We start from the raw sequence: 23,416 nt of genomic DNA, 5'->3' as shown, positions 1-23,416 counted from the left end.
AATAACATCAGCACCCTGTATAGGCAACTTTGATAGCACCAAAGACACTACTCCTGATGCGAGTAACAGAGGCATAGGTGCCACACTTTCACAATTTCAAAACGGCAAGGAAAAAATAATAGCTTTTGCCTCTGGAACTCTAAAGGAGGCTGAAGTCAATTATTGTACCGTTGAGAAAGAAGCCCTGTCGTGTTTCTGGGCCACCAATCATTTCAAGTACTTCTTGTGGGGTCTTCCATTCAAATTAAACACCGATCACAAACCATTAGTTGCTTTGTTTTCATCTAAAGATATTGAAGACCACACCAAGAATTGGTAAATGGTTGGTTTCAATACAAAATTACAATTATACCATAGAGTATGTGCCAGGCATTAAGAATCAAGTTGCAGATTTTCTTTCTTGTCTTCCCATTGACATGCCTAATGATGACAATATACTTCAGGTTTCCATTCCTGCTATTCTCGAAGATGAATGGAAGTTAGCGTGCAGAGATGATACCACACATAAAGCTGGAAGGGATTTAATCAAGGATGGTTGGCCCAGTAAATGTGGAAATCTTCTGATTTCTTTGCAGCCTTATTGGAATGTGAGAGAGGAATTGTCCATTGTAGGTCCCAACATTTTTAAAGCTGAGAAAATAATACCTCCTGAGGTCCTCAGAAAACGAGTATGTGATTTAGCTCACGAAGGCCATTTGGGAAGAAGCTTAACTAAAAGCAAACTACGCTCAGGTTCTTGGTTCCCAGGTATGGACTTACAAATTGAAGGGTTAGTCAAGTGATGTCATGCATGTGGGATTAGTGACAAGACAAAATGTACAAGAAGGACTCCCCTTGAACCTGTACAGATTCCAATTAAGGCCTGGGAAAAGTTGGGTCTAGATATCATAGGGCCATTACAAGTATCAGGGCTGCAAGAGAGATTTATTCTGGTGTTGGTAGATTATTTTTCCAAATGGATTACTCTAAAATTTGTTAACAAGGTGGGCACCAGGGCAATAAAAATATTTCTATCTGACACATTTGCAAATGAAGGGATTCCACATACCCTCATTACAGACAATGGGGTTCAGTTTGTCTCGGAAGAGATGAAAGAGTTTTTGGTTAGTCTCGCCATAAAACACATTTCTACCCCGCTGTACTGTCCCCGTGCCAATGGATTGGTAGAACGCTGCAATAGAATGATAAAAGATGCACTACAGTTAGCAATTGCTGCTCACAAACCCATAATCCAATCCATCAAAGACATGATTTGGTCGCACGATATAACTCCCAACAGTGTGACAGGTTATTCCCCCTTTTGTCTTTTGAGAGGACGTAAACCGGTGTCCAAACTCACGCCAAACTGGTTATTTGAGGATAATACCTTTCTGTGTGATAAGCGAATTACTCAGGAGAGGATTCTGAGTCATCAGAATAAATACAAACAAAAGTATGACTCAAGATGGAGCACTAAACCTAGCGAATGGAAAGTTGGTCAACAGGTTTTGGTGAAGAAACCTGTATCCAGTGCTAGTAAGTTTGACAAATGTTATGGTCCTGAGAAGGTACGTGATGTTGGTAAAAACGTAGTTACCATGGCAGATGGAAGAATGTGGAGCATGGACAGACTGCTTCCGTATTCTGGGCAGGCCACCAATTTCAAGCCTAAAAGCATGCCTGGTATTTATCCTGGTAATTTGGAAAGTAGGCGCAGCAACAGACTTGTAAAGTCACCATTTTGGCAGAAAGACTTTGTAACAAGATGAGCTGTATTGTACAATTCTTGCATTGTTAGCTTTTCATGGAAGGGGAGATGTGTTAAAATCTTTCCATTACCTCCTTTTTAGGTCTCGCGAGCCAAAGGCTCGAAGAGACATTTTATATGTGGGATTTTCAAAAAGCTACCCACAGTCTTTTGGCTGGCCTAAACCTTGAGTGCACGAGATCACATGCACGTGCACAGCTGCTCCTCTGCTCATTGCATTCCCCCCTCCCTTCTCACCCAGCCCTTTGATGCTCTGCTTGATTACTTTCACTTTCGCCCGCTTTGACCCTTGCATTCCCCCCTCCCTTCTCACCCAGCCCTTTGATGCTCTGCTCCCATCTCCCTCCTCCCTGGGCGTGAAGGGAGACAGAGCCATCCTGCTTGATTAATGGCTTTTTTATTTTACTGCTTCAACAGAACCAGCAGGCCACCAGTCACCCACTTCAGCTCTGTCAGTGCCCCACGGACTTTCGGTTTATGCTGCTGAAAGAGCATACAGTGAAAAGACTATGTGCCAGCTGATACGTTAAGAGCGTCTCACTCTGGGGCTCTGTTCAGTAATGATGTAGCTTTAAATTAATGTCTGCCTCAATGAGTACTTAATAATGATGAAATACAAGTCAGATAAAAAAACTTCCGCATTTCGGTAGCAACATTATCTAAGAACACAGAAGATCGTATGGCCTGTGGAACAAAGAGTTGTTTTTGTGCGACTTCCTTGTTTAAAGCACATAGTCATGGGCTCTCAATCACATGCATGATCAAACAGGGACATGCAGCTGAAATGTGATAAAAAGTTCCACACAAATTTCACAAAAGAAAACCACAAGGCTTGCGTGCAGATCAAAGACAGTTTATATGCAGCCAAAAAGGATAGTGCTGATCTCAAGGCATATGACTAACTAATTGACTCACTCTCACTGACTCACTCTCTCTCTCATGACTCACTCTCACTGACTCACTCTCACTAATTGACTCACTCTCACAGACTCACTAATTGACTCACTCTCACAAACTCACTAATTGACTCACTCTCACTGACTCACTCTCTCTCTCTCACTAATTGACTCACTCTCACTGGCTCACTTGCTCACAAATTGACTCACTCTCACTGAGTCACTCTCTCACTAATTGACTCACTCTCACTGACTCTCTCTCTCTCTCATGACTCACTCTCACTGACTCTCTCTCTCTCATAACTCACTCTCACTGACTCAATCTCACTAATTAACTCGCTCTCACTGACTCACTCACTAATTGACTCACTCTCAATGACTCACTAATTGACTCACTCTCACTGACTCACTCACTCTCTCACTAATTGACTCACTCAGTGGCTCACTCTCACTGACTTACTCTCACGGACTCACTAATTGACTCACTGAGTCACTCTCTCACTAATTGACTCACTCTCACTAATTGACTCACTCTCTCACTAATTGACCCACTCTCACTAATTGACTCACTCTCACTGACTTACTCTCACGGACTCACTAATTGACTCACTCTCACTGACACACTCACTAATTGACTCACTCTCACTGACACACTCACTAATTGACTCACTCTCAACGACTCACTAATTGACTCACTCTCACTGACACTCTCACTAATTGACTCACTCTCACTGACTCACTCACTAATTGACTCACTCACTAATTGACTCACTCTCACTGACTCACTCTCTCACTAATTGACTCACTCTCACTGGCTCACTAATTTACTCACTCTCACTGAGTCACTCTCTCACTAATTGACTCACTCTCACTGACTCACTCTCTCTCTCATAACTCACTCTCACTGACTCACTCTCACTAATTGACTCACTCTCACTGACTCACTCGCTGATTGACTCACTCACTGAGTCACTCTCTCACTAATTGACTCACTCTCTCACTAATTTCCACACTCTCACAGACTCACTCACACACTCACTCATTGGCTCACTCTCACTGGCTCACTCTCACTGGCTCACTAATTGACTCACTCACACTGACTCACTCTCTCATAACTCACTCTCACTGACTCACTATCACTAATTGACTCACTCTCACTGACTCACTCACTGAGTCACTCTCTCACTAATTGACTCACTCTCTCACTAATTTCCACACTCTCACAGACTCACTCTCACAGACTCACTCACTCACTCATTGGCTCACTCTCACTGGCTCACTCTCACTGGCTCACTAATTGACTCACTCTCACTGGCTCACTCTCACTAATTGACTCAGTCTCACTGACTCACTCACTAATTGACTCACTCTCAATGACTCACTAATTGACTCACTGTCACTGAGTCACTCTCTCTTATGACTCACTCTCACTGACTCACTCTCACTAATTGACTTAGTCTCACTGACTCACTCACTAATTGACTCACTGTCAATGACTCACTAATTGACTCACTCACTGAGTCACTCTCTCTCACTAATTGACTCACTCTCACTGGCTCACTTGCTCACTAATTAACTCACTCTCACTGAGTCACTCTCTCACTAATTGACTCACTCTCACTGACTCACTCTCACTAATTGACTCACTCTCACTGAGTCACTCTCTCACTAATTGACTCACTCTCACTGACTCACTCTCACTAATTGACTCACTCTCACTGAGTCACTCTCTCACTAATTGACTCACTCTCACTGACTCACTCACTAATTGACTCACTCTTACTGATTGACTCACTCTTACTGATTGACTCACTCACTAAATGACTCACTCTCACTGACTCACTCTCTCACTCATTGACTCACTCTCACTGACTCACTCTCACTGACTCATTGACTCACTCTCACTGGCTCACCATACCACAGGAATGTTCCACAGGCAAATATAAACTTTCTTTACAGTATTCTTGTTGCATCCTTTTGTAGTGTGATCGAAGTATACTACAGTTACACATATAAAGGAATCAAGGCCTAAAGCAAGTACATTAAAATGAAGTAAATATTGCCTACTTGACACTAGAGATGTGGGAAATAGTAACTGTGGTTAATTTATATACTCTATTCACATTAAGTGGCGATTAATGGTTACTTTAGTTACTCTTTTCCCTTGCTCCGTGCCATAAGCAGTGACTTGAAAAAAGACCACTTATGCCATAGGTTGACTCACTCACACTGACTCACTATCACTGACTCACTATCACTAATTGACTCACTCACTGACTCACTCACTAATTGACTCACTCAGTCACTCTCTCACTAATTGACTCACTCTCTCTAATTGCCACACTCTCACTGACTCACTCTCACAGACTCACTAATTGACTCACTCACTAATTGACTCACTCACTAATTGACTCACTCACAGACTCACTAATTGACTCACTCACTAATTGACTCACTCACTAATTGACTCACTCACTAATTGACTCACTCTCAATGACTCACTAATTGCCTCACTCTCACTGACACTCACTAATTGACTCACTCTCACTGACTCACTCACTAATTGACTCACTAATTGACTCACTCTCACTGACTCACTCACTAATTGACTCACTCTCACTGACTCACTCTCACTAATTGACTCACTCTCACTGACCCACTCTCACTAATTGACTCACTCTCACTGACTCACTCGCTGATTGACTCACTCACTGAGTCACTCTCTCACTAATTTCCACACTCTCACAGACTCACTCTCACAGACTCACTCTCACTCACTCATTGGCTCACTCTCACTGGTTCACTAATTGACTCACTCTCACTGGCTCACTCTCACTAATTGACTCAGTCTCACTGACTCACTCACTAATTGACTCACTCTCAATGACTCACTAATTGACTCACTCACTGAGTCACTCTCTCTCACTAATTGACTCACTCTCACTGGCTCACTTGCTCACTAATTAACTCACTCTCACTGAGTCACTCTCTCACTAATTAACTCACTCTCACTGAGTCACTCTCACTAATTGACTCACTCTCACTGACTCACTCTCACTAATTGACTCACTCTCACTGACTCACTCTCACTGACTCACTCTCACTAATTGACTCACTCTCACTGACTCACTCTCACTGACTCACTAATTGACTCACTCTCACTGACTCACTCACTAATTGACTCACTAATTGACTCTCTCACTGACTCACTCTCACTAATTGACTCACTCTCACTGAGTCGCTCTCTCACTAATTGACTCACTCTCACTGACTCACTCTCTCTCTCATAACTCACTCTCACTGACTCACTCTCACTAATTGACTCACTCTCACTGACTCACTCGCTGATTGACTCACTCACTGAGTCACTCTCTCACTAATTGACTCACTCACACTGACTCACTCTCTCTCTCATGACTCACTCTCACTGACTCACTCACTAATTGACTCACTCACTGAGTCACTCTCTCACTAATTGACTCACTCTCTCACTAATTTCCACACTCTCACAGACTCACTCTCACTCACTCATTGGCTCACTCTCACTGGCTCACTCTCACTGGCTCACTAATTGACTCACTCTCACTGGCTCACTCTCACTAATTGACTCAGTCTCACTGACTCACTCACTAATTGACTCACTCTCAATGACTCACTAATTGACTCACTATCACTGAGTCACTCTCTCTCTTATGACTCACTCTCACTGACTCACTCTCACTAATTGACTTAGTCTCACTGACTCACTCACTAATTGACTCACTGTCAATGACTCACTAATTGACTCACTCACCGAGTCACTCTCTCTCACTAATTGACTCACTCTCACTGGCTCACTTGCTCACTAATTAACTCACTCTCACTGAGTCACTCTCTCACTAATTGACTCACTCTCACTGACTCACTCTCACTAATTGACTCCCTCTCACTGAGTCACTCTCTCACTAATTGACTCACTCTCACTGAATCACTCTCACTAATTGACTCACTCTCACTGAGTCACTCTCTCACTAATTGACTCACTCTCACTGACTCACTCACTAATTGACTCACTCTTACTGATTGACTCACTCTTACTGATTGACTCACTCACTAATTGACTCACTCACTAATTGACTCACTCTCACTGACTCACTCTCTCACTCATTGACTCACTCTCACTGACTCACTCTCACTCACTCATTGACTCACTCTCACTGGCTCACCATACCACAGGAATGTTCCACAGGCAAATATAAACTTTCTTTACAGTATTCTTGTTGCATCCTTTTGTAGTGTGATCGAAGTATACTACAGTTACACATATAAAGGAATCAAGGCCGAAAGCAAGTACATTAAAATGAAGTAAATATTGCCTACTTGACACTAGAGATGTGGGAAATAGTAACTGTGGTTCATTTATATAATCTATTCACATTAAGTGGCGATTAATGGTTACTTTAGTTACTCTTTTCCCTTGCTCCGTGCCATAAGCAGTGACTTGAAAAAAAGACCACTTATGCCATAGGTTGGCTCACTCACACTGACTCACTATCACTGACTCACTATCACTAATTGACTCACTCACTGACTCACTCACACTGACTCACTATCACTGACTCACTATCACTAATTGACTCACTCACTGACTCACTATCACTAATTGACTCACTCACTGACTCACTCACTAATTGACTCACTCAGTCACTCTCTCACTAATTGACTCACTCTCTCACTAATTGACTCACTCTCACAGACTAACTCTCAAAGACTCACTCTCACAGACTCACTCTCACAGACTCACTCTCACAGACTCACTCTCACAGACTCACTCTCACAGACTCACTCTCACAGACTCACTCACTAATTGACTCACTAATTGACTCTCTCACTGACTCACTCTCACTAATTGACTCACTCTCACTGAGTCACTCTCTCACTAATTGACTCACTCTCACTGACCCACTCACTCTCACTGAGTCACTCTCTCACTAATTGACTCACTCACACTGACTCACTCTCTCTCTCATGACTCACTCTCACTGACTCACTCACTAATTGACTCACTCACTGAGTCACTCTCTCACTAATTGACTCACTCTCTCACTAATTTCCACACTCTCACAGACTCACTCTCACTCACTCATTGGCTCACTCTCACTGGCTCACTAATTGACTCACTCTCACTGGCTCACTCTCACTAATTGACTCAGTCTCACTGACTCACTCACTAATTGATTCACTCTCAATGACTCACTAATTGACTCACTGTCACTGAGTCACTCTCTCTCTTATGACTCACTCTCACTGACTCACTCTCACTAATTGACTTAGTCTCACTGACTCACTCACTAATTGACTCACTGTCAATGACTCACTAATTGACTCACTCACCGAGTCACTCTCTCTCACTAATTGACTCACTCTCACTGGCTCACTTGCTCACTAATTAACTCACTCTCACTGAGTCACTCTCTCACTAATTGACTCACTCTCACTGACTCACTCTCACTAATTGACTCCCTCTCACTGAGTCACTCTCTCACTAATTGACTCACTCTCACTGACTCACTCACTAATTGACTCACTCTCACTTAGTCACTCTCTCACTAATTGACTCACTCTCACTGACTCACTCACTAATTGACTCACTCTCACTGACTCACTCTCTCACTCATTGACTCACTCTCACTGACTCACTCTCACTCACTCATTGACTCACTCTCACTGGCTCACCATACCACAGGAATGTTCCACAGGCAAATATAAACTTTCTTTACAGTATTCTTGTTGCATCCTTTTGTAGTGTGATCGAAGTATACTACAGTTACACATATAAAGGAATCAAGGCCGAAAGCAAGTACATTAAAATGAAGCAAATATTGCCTACTTGACACTAGAGATGTGGGAAATAGTAACTATGGTTAATTTATATAATCTATTCACATTAAGTGGCGATTAATGGTTACTTTAGTTACTCTTTTCCCTTGCTCCGTGCCATAAGCAGTGACTTGAAAAAAAGACCACTTATGCCATAGGTTGACTCACTCACTATCACTAATTGACTCACTCACTATCACTAATTGACTCACTCACTATCACTAATTGACTCACTCACTGACTCACTCACACTGACTCACTCACACTGACTCACTATCACTAATTGACTCACTATCACTGACTCACTATCACTAATTGACTCACTCACTGACTCACTATCACTAATTGACTCACTCACTGACTCTCTCACTAATTGACTCACTCAGTCACTCTCTCACTAATTGACTCACTCAGTCACTCTCTCACTAATTGACTCACTCAGTCACTCTCTCACTAATTGACTCACTCAGTCACTCTCTCACTAATTGACTCACTCAGTCACTCTCTCACTAATTGACTCACTCTCTCACTAATTGACTCACTCTCTCACTAATTGACTCACTCTCACAGACTCACTCTCACAGACTCACTCTCACTGGCTCACTCTCACTGGCTCACTCTCACTGGCTCACTCTCACTGGCTCACTCTCACAGACTCACTCTCACAGACTCACTCTCACAGACTCACTCTCACAGACTCACTCTCACAGACTCACTCTCACAGACTCACTCTCACAGACTCACTCTCACAGACTCACTAATTGACTCACTCTCACTGACTCACTCTCACTAATTGACTCACTGACTCACTCACTAATTGACTCACTCTCAATGACTCACTAATTGACTCACTCTCAATGACTCACTCTCTCTCATGACTCACTCTCACTGACTCTCTCACTAATTGACCCACTCTCACAGACTCACTGATTGACTCACTCACTAATTGACTCACTCTCACAGACTCACTAATTGACTCACTCTCACTGACTCACTCACTAATTGACTCTCTCACTGACTCACTCTCACTAATTGGCTCACTCTCACTGACTCACTCTCACTGACTCACTAATTGACCCACTCTCACTGACTCACTCACTAATTGACTCACTAATTGACTCACTCTCACTGACTCACTCTCACTAATTGACTCACTCTCACTGACTCACTCACTAATTGACTCACTCTCACTGACTCACTCTCACTAATTGACTCACTCTCACTGACTCACTCACTAATTGACTCACTCTCACTGACTCACTCACTAACTGACTCACTCTCACTGACTCACTCACTAATTGACTCACTCTCACTGACTCACTCACTCTCACAGACTCACTCTCACAGGCTCACACTCACAGGCTCACTCTCACAGGCTCACTCTCACAGGCTCACTCTCACAGGCTCACTCTCACTGACTCTCTCACTAATTGACCCACTCTCACAGACTCACTGATTGACTCACTCACTAATTGACTCACTCTCACAGACTCACTAATTGACTCACTCTCACTGACTCACTCACTAATTGACTCTCTCACTGACTCACTCTCACTAATTGGCTCACTCTCACTGACTCACTCTCACTGACTCACTAATTGACTCACTCTCACTGACTCACTCACTAATTGACTCACTAATTGACTCACTCTCACTGACTCACTCTCACTAATTGACTCACTCTCACTGACTCACTCACTAATTGACTCACTCTCACTGACTCACTCTCACTAATTGACTCACTCTCACTGACTCACTCACTAATTGACTCACTCTCACTGACTCACTCACTAATTGACTCACTCTCACTGACTCACTCACTAATTGACTCACTCTCACTGACTCACTCACTCTCACAGACTCACTCTCACAGGCTCACTCTCACAGGCTCACTCTCACAGGCTCACTCTCACAGGCTCACTCTCACAGGCTCACTCACAGACTCACTCACAGACTCACTCACAGACTCACTCACAGACTCACTCACAGACTCACTCATTGACTCACTCATTGACTCACTCTCACTGACTCACTCTCACTAATTGACTCACTAACTCACTCACTAATTGACTCACTCTCAATGACTCACTAATTGACTCACTCTGACTCACTCTCTCTCATGACTCACTCTCACTGACTCTCTCACTAATTGACTCACTCACACAGACTCACTAATTGACTCACTCTCAATGACTCACTAATTGACTCACTCTCACTGACTCACTCTCTCTCACTAATTGACTCACTCTCACTGGCTCACTAATTTACTCACTCTCACTGAGTCACTCTTACTAATTGACTCACTCACACTGACTCACTCTCTCTCTCTCATAACTCACTAACTGACTCACTCTCACTAATTGACTCACTCTCACTGACTCACTCACTAATTGACTCGCTCTCAATGACTCAAAAATGGACTCACTCTCACTGACACACTCTCTCACTAATTGACTCACTCACTAGCTCACTGACTTACTCTCACGGACTCACTAATTGACTTACTCTCACGGACTCACTAATTGACTCACTCTCACTGACACACTCACTAATTGACTCACTCTCACTGACACACTCACTAAGTGACTCACTCTCAATGACTCACTAATTGACTCACTCTCACTGACTCACTCTCTCTCATGACTCACTTTCACTGACTCACTATCACTAATTGACTCACTCACTGAGTCACTCTCTCACTAATTGACTCACTCTCTCCCTAATTGCCACTCTCACTGACACACTCACTGACACACTCTCACTGACACACTCTCACTGACACTCTCACTAATTGACTCACTCTCACTAATTGACTCACTCTCACTGACTCACTAATTGACTCACTCACTGACTCTCTCTCTCAATCTCACTAATTGACTCGCTCTCACTGACTCACTCACTAATTGACTCACTCTCAATGACTCACTCTCTCATGACTCACTCTCACTAATTGACTCAGTCTCACTGACTCACACTAATTGACTCTCTCAATGACTCACTAATTGACTCACTCTCACTGACTCACTCTCTCTCACTAATTGACTCACTCTCACTGGCTCACTAATTTACTCACTCTCACTGAGTCACTCTTACTAATTGACTCACTCACACTGACTCACTCTCTCTCTCTCATAACTCACTAACTGACTCACTCTCACTAATTGACTCACTCTCACTGACTCACTCGCTGATTGACTCACTCACTGAGTCGCTCTCTCACTAATTGACTCACTCACACTGACTCACTCTCTCTCTCATGACTCACTCTCACTGACTCACTATCACTAATTGACTCACTCTCACTGACACACTCACTAATTGACTCACTCACTGAGTCACTCTCTCACTAATTGACTCACTCTCTCACTAATTTCCACACTCACAGACTCACTCTCACAAACTCACTCTCACTCCCTGACTCATTGGCTCACTCTCACTGGCACACTCTCACTGGCTTACTCTCACTGACTCACTAATTGACTCACTCTCACTGGCTCACTCTCACTAATTGACTCAGTCTCACTGACTCACTCACTAATTGACTCACTCAATGACTCACTAATTGACTCACTGTCAGAGTCCCTCTCTCTCTTATGACTCACTCTCACTGACTCACTCTCACTAATTGACTTAGTCTCACTGACTCACTCACTAATTGACTCACTGTCAATGACTCACTAATTGACTCACTAAATGACTCACTGTCACTGAGTCACTCTCTCTCTTATGACTCACTCTCACTAATTGACTCACTCTCACAGACACTTACTAATTGACTCACTCTCAATGACTCACTAATTGACTCACACTCTCTCTCACTAATTGACTCACTCTCACTGGCTCACTTGCTCACTAAACTCACTCTCACTGACTCACTCTCACTAATTGACTCACTCACTGACTCACTCACTAATTGACTCACTCTCAATGACTCACTAATTGACTCACTCTGACTTACTGTCTCATGACTCACTCTCACTGACTCTCTCACTAATTGACTCACTCACACAGACTCTCTCACTAATTGACTCGCTCACACAGACTCACTTACTAATTGACTCACTCTCAATGACTCACTAATTGACTCACTCTCACTGATTCACTCTCTCCCTCTCACTAATTGACTCACTCTCACTGGCTCACTTGCTCACAAATTTACTCACTCTCACTGAGTCACTCGCTCACTAATTGACTCACTCTCACTGACTCACTCTCTCTCTCATGACTCACTCTCACTGACTCAATCTCACTAATTAACTCGCTCTCACTGACTCACTCACTAATTGACTCACTCTCAATGACTCAAAAATGGACTCACTCTCACTGACACACTCACTCTCTCACTAATTGACTCACTCACTAGCTCACTGACTTACTCTCACGGACTCACTAATTGACTCACTCACTGACACTCTCACTAATTGACACTCACTGACACACTCTCACTAAGTGACTCACTCTCAATGACTCACTAATTGACTCACTCTCACAGACTCACTCTCTCTCATGACTCACTTTCACTGACTCACTATCACTAATTGACTCACTTTCACTGACTCACTATCACTAATTGACTCACTCTCACTGACTCACTCACTAATTGACTCACTCATTGAGTCACTCTCTCACTAATTCACTCACTCTCTCCCTAATTGCCACTCTCACTGACACACTCTCACTGACACACTCTCACTAATTGACTCACTCTCGCTGACACACTCACTAATTGACTCATTCTCAATGACTCACTAATTGACTCACTCTCACTGACTCTCTCAATCTCACTAATTGACTCACTCTCAATGACTCACTCTCTCATGACTCACTCTCACTAATTGACTCAGTCTCACTGACTCACACTAATTGACACACTCTCAATGACTCACTAATTGACTCACTCTCACTGACTCACTCAATCGCGCTAATCGACTCACTCTCACTGGCTCACTAATTTACTCACTCTCACTGAGTCACTCTCTTACTAATTGACTCACTCACACTGACTCACTCTCTCTCTCTCATAACTCACTGACTCACTCTCACTAATTGACTCACTCTCACTGAATCACTCTCTCTCTCATGACTCACTCTCACTGACTCACTATCACTAATTGACTCACTCTCACTGACACACTCACTAATTGACTCACTGAGTCACTCTCTCACTAATTGACTCACTCTCTCACTAATTTCCACACTCTCACAGACTCACTCTCACTCCCTGACTCATTGGCTCACTCTCACTGGCACACTCTCACTGGCTTACTCTCACTGACTCACTAATTGACTCACTCTCACTGGCTTACTCTCACTAATTGACTCAGTCTCACTGACTCACTCACTAATTGACTCACTCAATGACTCACTAATTGACTCACTGTCACTGAGTCAATCTCTCTCTTATGACTCACTCTCACTGACTCACTCTCACTAATTGACTTAGTCTCACTGACTCACTCACTAATTGACTCACTGTCAATGACTCACTAATTGACTCACTAAATGACTCACTGTCACTGAGTCACTCTCTCTCTTATGACTCACTCTCACTGACTCACTCTCACTAATTGACTCACTCTCACAGACTCACTTACTAATTGACTCACTCTCAATGACTCACTAATTGACTCACACTCTCTCTCACTAATTGACTCACTCTCACTTGCTCACTAATTAACTCACTCTCACTGAGTCACTCTCACTAATTGACTCACTCTCACTGACTCACTCTCACTAATTGACTCACTCTCACTGATTGACTCACTCTCACTGATTGACTCACTCTCACTGATTGACTCACTCACTAATTGACTCACTCACTAATTGACTCACTCACTAATTGACTCACTCTCACTGACTCACTCTCACTCACTCATTGACTCACTCTCACTGGCTCACCATACCACAGGAATGTTCCACAGGCAAATATAAACTTTCTTTACAGTATCCTTGTTGCATCCTTTTGTAGTGTGATCGAAGTATACTACAGTTATACATATAAAGGAATCAAGGCCGAAAGCAAGTACATTAAAATGAAGTAAATATTGCCTTCTTGACACTAGAGATATGGGAAATAGTAACTGTGGTTCAAGCATGCAGACAGCGGGCTTCTTTGCAATTACATTAGAAATGCTAAATTAACAAGTGTCAGCAGGAAACAGACCAGAGGCGCCACTAGGGCAGAAGCCAGACAGAACCATTTGATTGCTGTTTCCCCTCAGCGGTGTCCGTGCTGCATATACTTAAGGAGCCTGCGAGGTTAATAAGGTCACATTTAAAATTCTGCTTTGGCTTACAGCGCTTCATATTTCACTGCTCCCACACGCAGGGGGCCAGAAGCAACGGATATGGTGTGATACATAGAAGTAAGAGGGAACAACTGTCAAAATTGAAATGACAAAAAAAGGTTTTAATAAAGGCGCGTTGTTAGAAACCTGCATGCCACTGTACAACATAAACGTTACATAAATATACTAAGAAATATACAATTTTCTTTGTACAATATTTCTATAGTGGATTAAAAACTTTAAAGTTTGGTGAATGGGAGCCCCACCGTAAATCAGTGTGACTCTGGCCACACCTAACACATGGCTACCCTGCCTCGTCTAACATATAGGAAAACATCTACAAAAAATGCTTTCATTTATTCCAAATTATAAACACTTAATTCTGATAACAGAAATCTACACATTTTTTTCATACGGTACCATACGAAAATGCACCTCCTTATAAACCTTCCGTTTTCCTTCTGCCTACATGGAATGGTCTTTTCCCTGCTCCTATGTGACAGAACAGCAACTTCTCAAGGAGATAGCAATCTTAAGTGCCAGGCCACATGTCTTTTATTATGCTGCCACAGGCTAAACAATTGGAACTTTTGACACCACGCCAGACTTCTTGGGGCAGGGAGGAACTGATAACAGTCAACAGTTGTACACTGGCTCAGTTACTGCTCACACATTAAGCCACGGGTCACGACAAAGGAAAATGCAGCTTTGTTATACCCTACATCCTTATATCCCAACTTTTAAGTGTCCTGCCGCAGTCTCTAACAGAAGTACATTTAAGAAACAATTGCAACATTTCACACCACGCCACACTGCTTGGCACATCTTTCTTTCTTGAAGCACAAGGTGTGAATACATTTAAAACAGACTGAACTGATGGAATAGCCTAAAGGCAGCATTACGTTTTTAGCCAATTACAACGCAGCTTTCTAAAACAAGCATTTGCAAAGCAATATGTATCGCATTTGAGAGAGTTTAAGCTTTTAGCATTGTAAATGGCAATGCTTTTATTTATGTTTTAAATACCAAAAATAAATAAGAGGCATTTTCATATACAATGCCAAGAGCTCAAACTTGCGTAAGTGCGAGACCTATTGCATTGCAAATGCTTGTTATCTTTTCCTCTGTATTTCCCCGTTGGTTTAACCTTCCCTTCCACCCCCTCCATTTTACCCTCCTATGGTTTAACCCTTATCCTCTAGAGGGCACCTTAGAATATTGATGACGGTTGCTGGCAGGAGCTATGAGGAGAGCGTGAAAACTGACATCGAATAAACGCAACTACTTACGGCTCTGTTGTGGACTCTGATTTTTACACTAAGACTAATGTTCCATACTTAGCATTGAAAGAAGATGTTCTCTATGCTCGTGGGAGCAGTGTTACACCAACAATAATGCCTTCTAGAAGAAAGGATAGCTAAAGTAAGATGTTATGAGGGTTCAGTAGAACTTAGAGAAACAGAGACCATAAAATGAATTAGTGTTATGAACACTGCAGTATTCAGAAAAAAATGGAGTCCGGAATATACATATACACATACTGTATTTGTTTATATATATTTTCGATATTAATGTATAATGATATATTTTTCGGTATTTTTGTACTTATCATTATATGTATAGAAAACTATATTTTTGACACAAAACCTTGGTATCACAATATTTATGGTTTTTATATTTAGTCATTGAACAAAGAAATGCACTACCAGAGTCAATATTTTTTTTCATGTGGATTCTGGGTTTGAAACTTATTAACAAAGCACTATCAACGTTGGTTGATTAGTTTGTTTGTATTGAGGATTTATAGGGGTTCATTGAAATTGAAAAAACAATGAACAAAGAACATCAACTGGTAATTTATTATTTTGGGAACCGTCTCCCTCTACCTTCCTTCTGCAAGGAATGGTAAAACCTCTTGCAAAAACCCACAAGCTGCTCGCTCTATTAATATTTTGGTTGATAATTTATTTACGATCCGTAATGCTGAACGTTGGCCTGGATGGGTAAGCACACTTCAATCGCAGTATTCGAATCCACAAGATTAATATGAATGAAGATTAATATGAATGAAGTGGGTGCCTAACAATGTTATACTTGTGAACGGTCCCTTTCCACTGTATGGGCTTTCAGGATCGCTTCCACTGCAAAAAGGGAGACTGGTAACAGCTCAGTGTAAAGCACTGCACTATGGCCAGGCTCTTTGGAGCATCAGGCCTAAATTATGCAGTGCATGCTACTTTGCTTCTATCTTTTGTACGTAACACGTCATTGTTTTAAAAAAATCTTTTGGTTTATTCTGTGTTCATGCCAAAGCATTAATTCAAGCATAATACTGTATGCAGATCTCTCCACAAGGTCTTTGAAAATGGTAGGTCCTAGGGTTCACGTCTGGCAAGAGGTTCCTAGGTCGACATAATACTGCTATGTTTTATGGTATAAAAACAGCTAAGGGCCAGATTACGATGTCATGCGGAAAGTAAACCGCCCGACTCCTTGTTGGATTCGGTTTCGACTGACTCGTTATTGGCGGTTCCGAACGACCGATTACGATGCTTCCGAACACCATTCGGAAGTCTCCCATTGACTTCCATGGGAGCCTGTGGTCTGACCGACAACATAGGCTCCTGTGGGGAAAAGGGGTGTCTGCGGAAAACCTTGCACCCTGTGGCAGGCACCCCTTGATGCCTGCCACACAGTGCATGGTTTTACAGGGGTGTCCCTTGGGTATCCCCACAGGCCCCAACCGGAGGCCTCAGGATGAATGGGGGCCTGCTAGTGGCCCCTGAAGTCAGTTTCCAACAGCCTTCCGTGTTGGACAGACCGAGTCGGAACGGCTGTCTGAATCTGACATCAGAATCGGTCGGTCAAACACACTGTCCGTAGAGCTGTACGAATCGGCTATGACCAACTCAGAATCTCTGAATGCCGGTCAGATCCGATTTGGAATGTTCGAATGGTTTCCTGTACAATGCGTGCATCGTAATCGGGTGGTCAGAATGTTTCCGACCGAGTCCGGTGGATAGGTTCCGTCACAGTCTAGGGAATCCGACTGTCGGTCGGAGGCTTTCCGCACGTCATTGTAATCAGGCCCTAAGTGTTAACTATTTGGGTAGCCGTCTTAAAGAACCAGAATGGTATATTTGCTGAACCCTTTTGGAAGAGTTCTTAGTACTATAGGCCCTAGTCTTCCTTCCATAGTTTCCTATGGAGCACCACCTGAAACTGAAGATCATACCCCTCTCAATCTTCAGAGATTGATGAGGCATTATCAATCTTTAATAAAGATAATTGCTTGATGATCAGCCCACAAAAGAACAAGGCAATGTCTTAAAACGCAAAATATAAGTGAATCTTTTCATAGTAGAGAATAGATGTGTGCTCAAATGCATTTGATTAAATTAGTTGTGGCCACATCAGTTGAAATTATTAACAAACAATGGTTCTTGTCATTCAGTAAATTACATACTCTTCCCTGAAAGGTGTCGCTGAGCACATTACCAAGTGTGTTTTTAGCAAAAAACAATCACTTTGTATGGTGTATAGTAGTGGTATACCACATGCTATTTAAAAAAATTAGGAAGGGGGGCTCACTGGTACTAATTCAATTGGATTTAAGCCTCAAAACAATGAGAAATTTGAGGGATGACAAATCTCTAAAATACTTCAGATTTTTCATGTTGATAAATTGGTGTTCTGCTAAATAGGTGGGCTCACATAATTTGTATGTGTATAGGTATTCCATGGGGCATTTTTTTTCAGGTAAATATTTTTGTATTCTTTACACTTGGAATCCCTTTTGGAACAATATGAGCTAGAAAAAGCATGTTCTGGATTCTCACTGCTGACGTCTATGAACACAGGCGCACAAGCCTACTAAACAGTTGTGCGGTAATGCATATTTAGTAGCAGATGCACTCACCAAAATTAGAGCCTCATTGACAGTAAGGTACAACTGTCCTAATCTAGAAAACCTACTTGGAAATTCTGATACCTTCAGTATGTTGTAACATAGTCTTTGGATTTAGGGCCTGATTTAGATCTCGGCGGACAAGCTACACTGTCACAAGGGTGACGGATATTTCATCCACTGAAATATAAATCCCATAGGATATAATAAGACTTATATTTCAGTAACCCGTCTGCCATGATCTAAATCAGGTCCCTAGTATGAAATTTGCTGCCCCAGGTGATTAAAGGTGTGCACTGCTATGGCATGGTGTAAATGCCAGATGCACGTTTTGAAGATGCCACCAAAAGAGTCTACAACAAGATATTTATATGGTATTTAAAAAGCCAGTATATTTGCCATCAGAATATATTTAGGAGGAAGATGATCAGAATTGTATTATCAAGTATTATGTTAGCCATAGTACATTCTGTTTATATTACTCTGGTTTTTGCTTGCAAATCTGAAATTTAATTCAAGTGTGTGATTTTAGCAGGATACACAGTGTCTAATATATATTTTATATTTTATAATAATGGCTCGTCTGGCCTTTTTATATGCATAATGGGGATGCAGGCTATATATAATGATCCTACTCTGCAACTGCAATGACACTGTATTTAGTAATACCTCCCTGACAACAGTATTAATAAGTTCCTCTGGGTTATGCTTAGCAAAGCCCAAACACATAGGGCCTGATTACGAGTTTGGCAGTGCAGCACTGGGTCTACCCCACTGCTGCACTGCCAAACCCGTGGTCGGGCCACCCGCCTGATTACGAGTGTAACTCGTGTCTGGCGGGCTTTGTTTTCTGTTCCCTTGGAGGTGCCCTGAAAATGGGCACCGCAATTGAAACACCGAAACAGTTCCTGCACGGTATGGACTAGAAAGTCCATGCCGTTCAGGAACTGAGGTGCATGCACACATGGGGGCACATGTCCCATCAAGCATATTGATGCCTTCTGACTGACAGGGAACAGAGGATCCCTGGTCGCTGCAGTGGGGCAATGGCATTCCCACTTCTTTAATCGTAATAGGGCTGTCGGGAGACCACCACCGTCACATCCCCACAAGTCTGGTGGTATGTGGACCACTAGACTCATAATTAGGTCCTTACTGACATCTATAGAGATTTAATTTAGGGGTCTACGTGGAGGGATGTCTTCTTTGCTGACCAGTAATTTTTATTTTACAGGTTCTGAGAGGATTAGGTTGATACTACCATGAAGAGTTTTAACCTCTACGTTGAAAAAGCACAGCCTTCAGAGCCATGGCATTAATTAAAATGATGTGTGTCCAGGAGTGTTCCTTAACCTTAACTCTAGGGAGCATATCTATCTTTATTATGTATCGAATCTATTTATTTATTATAACTGTTTAAAAAATGCTCTGTTTAAATTACTGTAGCAAAAATGCAGCTACTAGAACCACTTGAATCCGTTCTAGCTTTACTGTGGAGGTTTCCGGTTGGAGTTCGGGAGTGGTGATTACTAGGGGTGGGCTGAATTTGCGAAAGTGACTTTCGCAAATTATCGCGAAAATGTTAAAAATCTCCGCAAACACGCGGAAATATCGCAAAGATGCGGAAGTATTTTTCCCGCCCGTTCGCGGTATTTTCTGCGTGGTCGCGGCTCGCCAACTTACCCATGCGGTTGCTCACGGGCGCGGCCATCTTGTTTTCACTCTTCTCGCGGTGCAGGATCGCGAGAAGAAAGACGTGATCGCGCGACCAATGACATTACTGCGGGCGCGAACTGTCGCGAGACAGCGCAAATGGCTACCAACAATCCAACATCTCGTGGAGAACGCGACCGGATCGGGAAAACTTGTCGGCGAACGTGGGGATTCAGGTAAGGCGATCGCGCGCGCGCGAGAATGTATTATTTTACAGCGCGAGCAAGAAACAAATTATCGCTAAGCTGAGGAATGCGGAATTTTTGACATTTTCGCGCTCTCCGCGGAACGCGAAAATGTCAAATTATCGCAATTTCCGCAAGCGGAACGGAAATTTAGCCCAGGCCTACGACTTCAGTTGCAGAAATTCAGCTATCAATTCGATATGTTAATTTAGAGCAGAAACTGCAATTTTGAGTTGATATTTCTGACCATAGAGCACTGGAAGCTCAGCCAGCAGAAACAATACAAGATTACTAATTGAAAGACTGATAACTTAAATGCAGAAAGTTTGCTTTTAGTGTCTTTCGGTATAGGTGGCACTTTCATGAATGGTTTCTTCATGAGAGATTGGTAAACTGATGCTTAAGTGATATATTTATGTCTCTCAGGGGCAGTGAAACTGTAATCCGCAGATACGGTGCTCTCATTGATGCAACCAAGAAGTATAGAGTATCACAGTAGTAGATTGAGGAGTAAATCAAGATTTAGTGAGTGGCACAACTTCATTGAGTTTTAAGAGAGACAGGGAAATCTTTGAATTTAACCGTGAGGTTGCAACGGTGCAGTCCAAAGAGTATATCTAGGATTAAAACAAGAGTGACCAAATGCACCACTTTAGGGAATATTGAGAGAAGTACCACAATAGCGGGTCTTGAGGGCAGCCCAGGAGTAGTTAAGGGTCAGCCCAAGGACTATAGGGATTAATTGAGGGAGTGGGCAGAAGAAGTGAAAGGGTAAAAGATTAGGTCAGAGACCCCTTTCATACTATGACAGGCTCAAATAGGGAAGTAGCCCTTAATTACTGCACCCTTTAGGTGGACACTTGGCAGAATGCCCAACGGAAGAGATTATGTATAGGAGTCATGCAACTGTGTGAATGCCCAGTCTGCTCCAGTTAGTCCCTATGGGCGTGTCCTTGAGTGAGACAGCACAAGGTGAGGTACAGACTCTTGAAAGTAAAAGAGAACGGCAACACATGATAATAATACAAAAAACACCTACAATATGCAAAATATCAGACAGTAATCTTGGACTTTAATATTTGCTTATCTGTGCACCGTCAGAAGGTTAATACAATCTGGTGCAATGTGAGTTTTCCTATGGATATGTGGGCAACTTCATGTGCATTTGCAGTGGGCTGTTTGAGTGGTGACAAGGTGCCAAAGCATCTCTCCTCAGTGTCTTATTGTAACAGTGACAATCAATGCCATGAGGATCTGTTATATTTACAGTAGGGTCCACCTCTCAATAGCCTCAATTCCATCTGCTATTATAGCACAAATGTTTGAGGTGATCAAGTGAGCGAAGGAAAGGGAACATCTCTAAGCAGACCTTGATAAGCACAACATATATTCATCACTCCATGCATTGTTTAACATAATCAATATGTTCCCTATACCTTAAGCTTTACCTGTAAAAAAACAAAATAATATGTCTGCTCTTGTAATTCCAAGATGAGGAAGAGGCTGTTTCAAAGGTAGTATGTGTGTCATTATGCAAATGTGAAAATCCCTTAGAGAGAACACTTTTTCCAAGCACAGCTCTTTTACCCAAAAAGTGAATTACTTCTTGTAAACAATCCACGTATATCTCATCATACATGAATGAACATAAGAAATAGTTATTTCTCCATTAGTATTCCAATAACATGACCTCTTGAGCCAGAAAAATAGATAAAGCAATGCATTTTCAAGACAGAGGTTGTAAAAAACAAAGGAGGAGATTTACAAAAAATTCATGCAGTGCAGCCCCTGGCGAGGCTGCACTGCGTTTCGTGACAGGGAGGAAGCAGGAGAGCACCATATCTTTAGAGATATGGCTCTGTCCTCCCCTTTCCTTAGCGGCAACGATGATTACAGCTGCCGTGCTCCACGCACACACCTTAGCGCCATAGCATTAGGGTGTGTTAATTAGTCTAGCATAGGTTTTTTACAGTCGTGCAAGGGTGTCTTCATTGGGGGAAATTATTGTTTATGTGCAGGAAAGTCCCCCTCATCATTTTTGGCTTGTGCACACTTAACACATTCCTGAACCATTTATTGAACAACTTTTCTTACCTTAGGCCACCAGAAATGTCTTAATACTCGATAAAGTGTTTTTACAAATCCATTATGTCCTTCACTGGGTGCATTGTGACATCATTGCAACACTTCCTTTTGTTGTTCTTTAGATGGTATCATCAATTGCTTTCCACAAATAGGCAACCTTTTTTGTAGTTTCCATGCAGGATGATTCCTAAGCCATTGTTTCCAAGTATCCTTACACATAGTTTGTGCTATCTTCTGTGAAAATTGTGTTCTGTTTGTAACGCACAGATTACTTGAGTAGGATTCAGAATGGATTGTGTTTTGTTTTCCTGGTTTTCCGTCACCAATTATTGGTCTTTAGGCCACTATGAAATCGTATTCCTCAAAGAACAACATCCACCGCAATTGCCTCTGTGTTAATAACCTGGCGGACCTTATAAATTGTAAATTACGGTGGATCCGTATATACTGTGATGGTGTGTTTTTTGCACTCATTAGATGATGTTGCCAATCACAGAAGGCGTCTTTTATAACCAGGATCTCTTTTTCTGCAATATTATAGTGTGACTCTCCTGTATTCAATTTTCTGGATATGAACGCCACAGTATGCAAGTGCCCAGTTGATTCATGTAGTTGTGAAAGAATAGCCCCTATTGCCACTTCTGACGCTTCTGCTTCCACAACATAAGGATTCTCTGGGTTAAGATGAGCTAGAATAGGTGGTTTGGTGAAGGCTAATTTCAAGAGTTCAAAAGATT

This window comes from Triturus cristatus, chromosome 7 (assembly GCF_964204655.1).
Source record: "Triturus cristatus chromosome 7, aTriCri1.1, whole genome shotgun sequence".
Lineage (NCBI taxonomy): Eukaryota > Metazoa > Chordata > Amphibia > Caudata > Salamandridae > Triturus > Triturus cristatus.
This window is presented reverse-complemented; position numbering follows the sequence as displayed.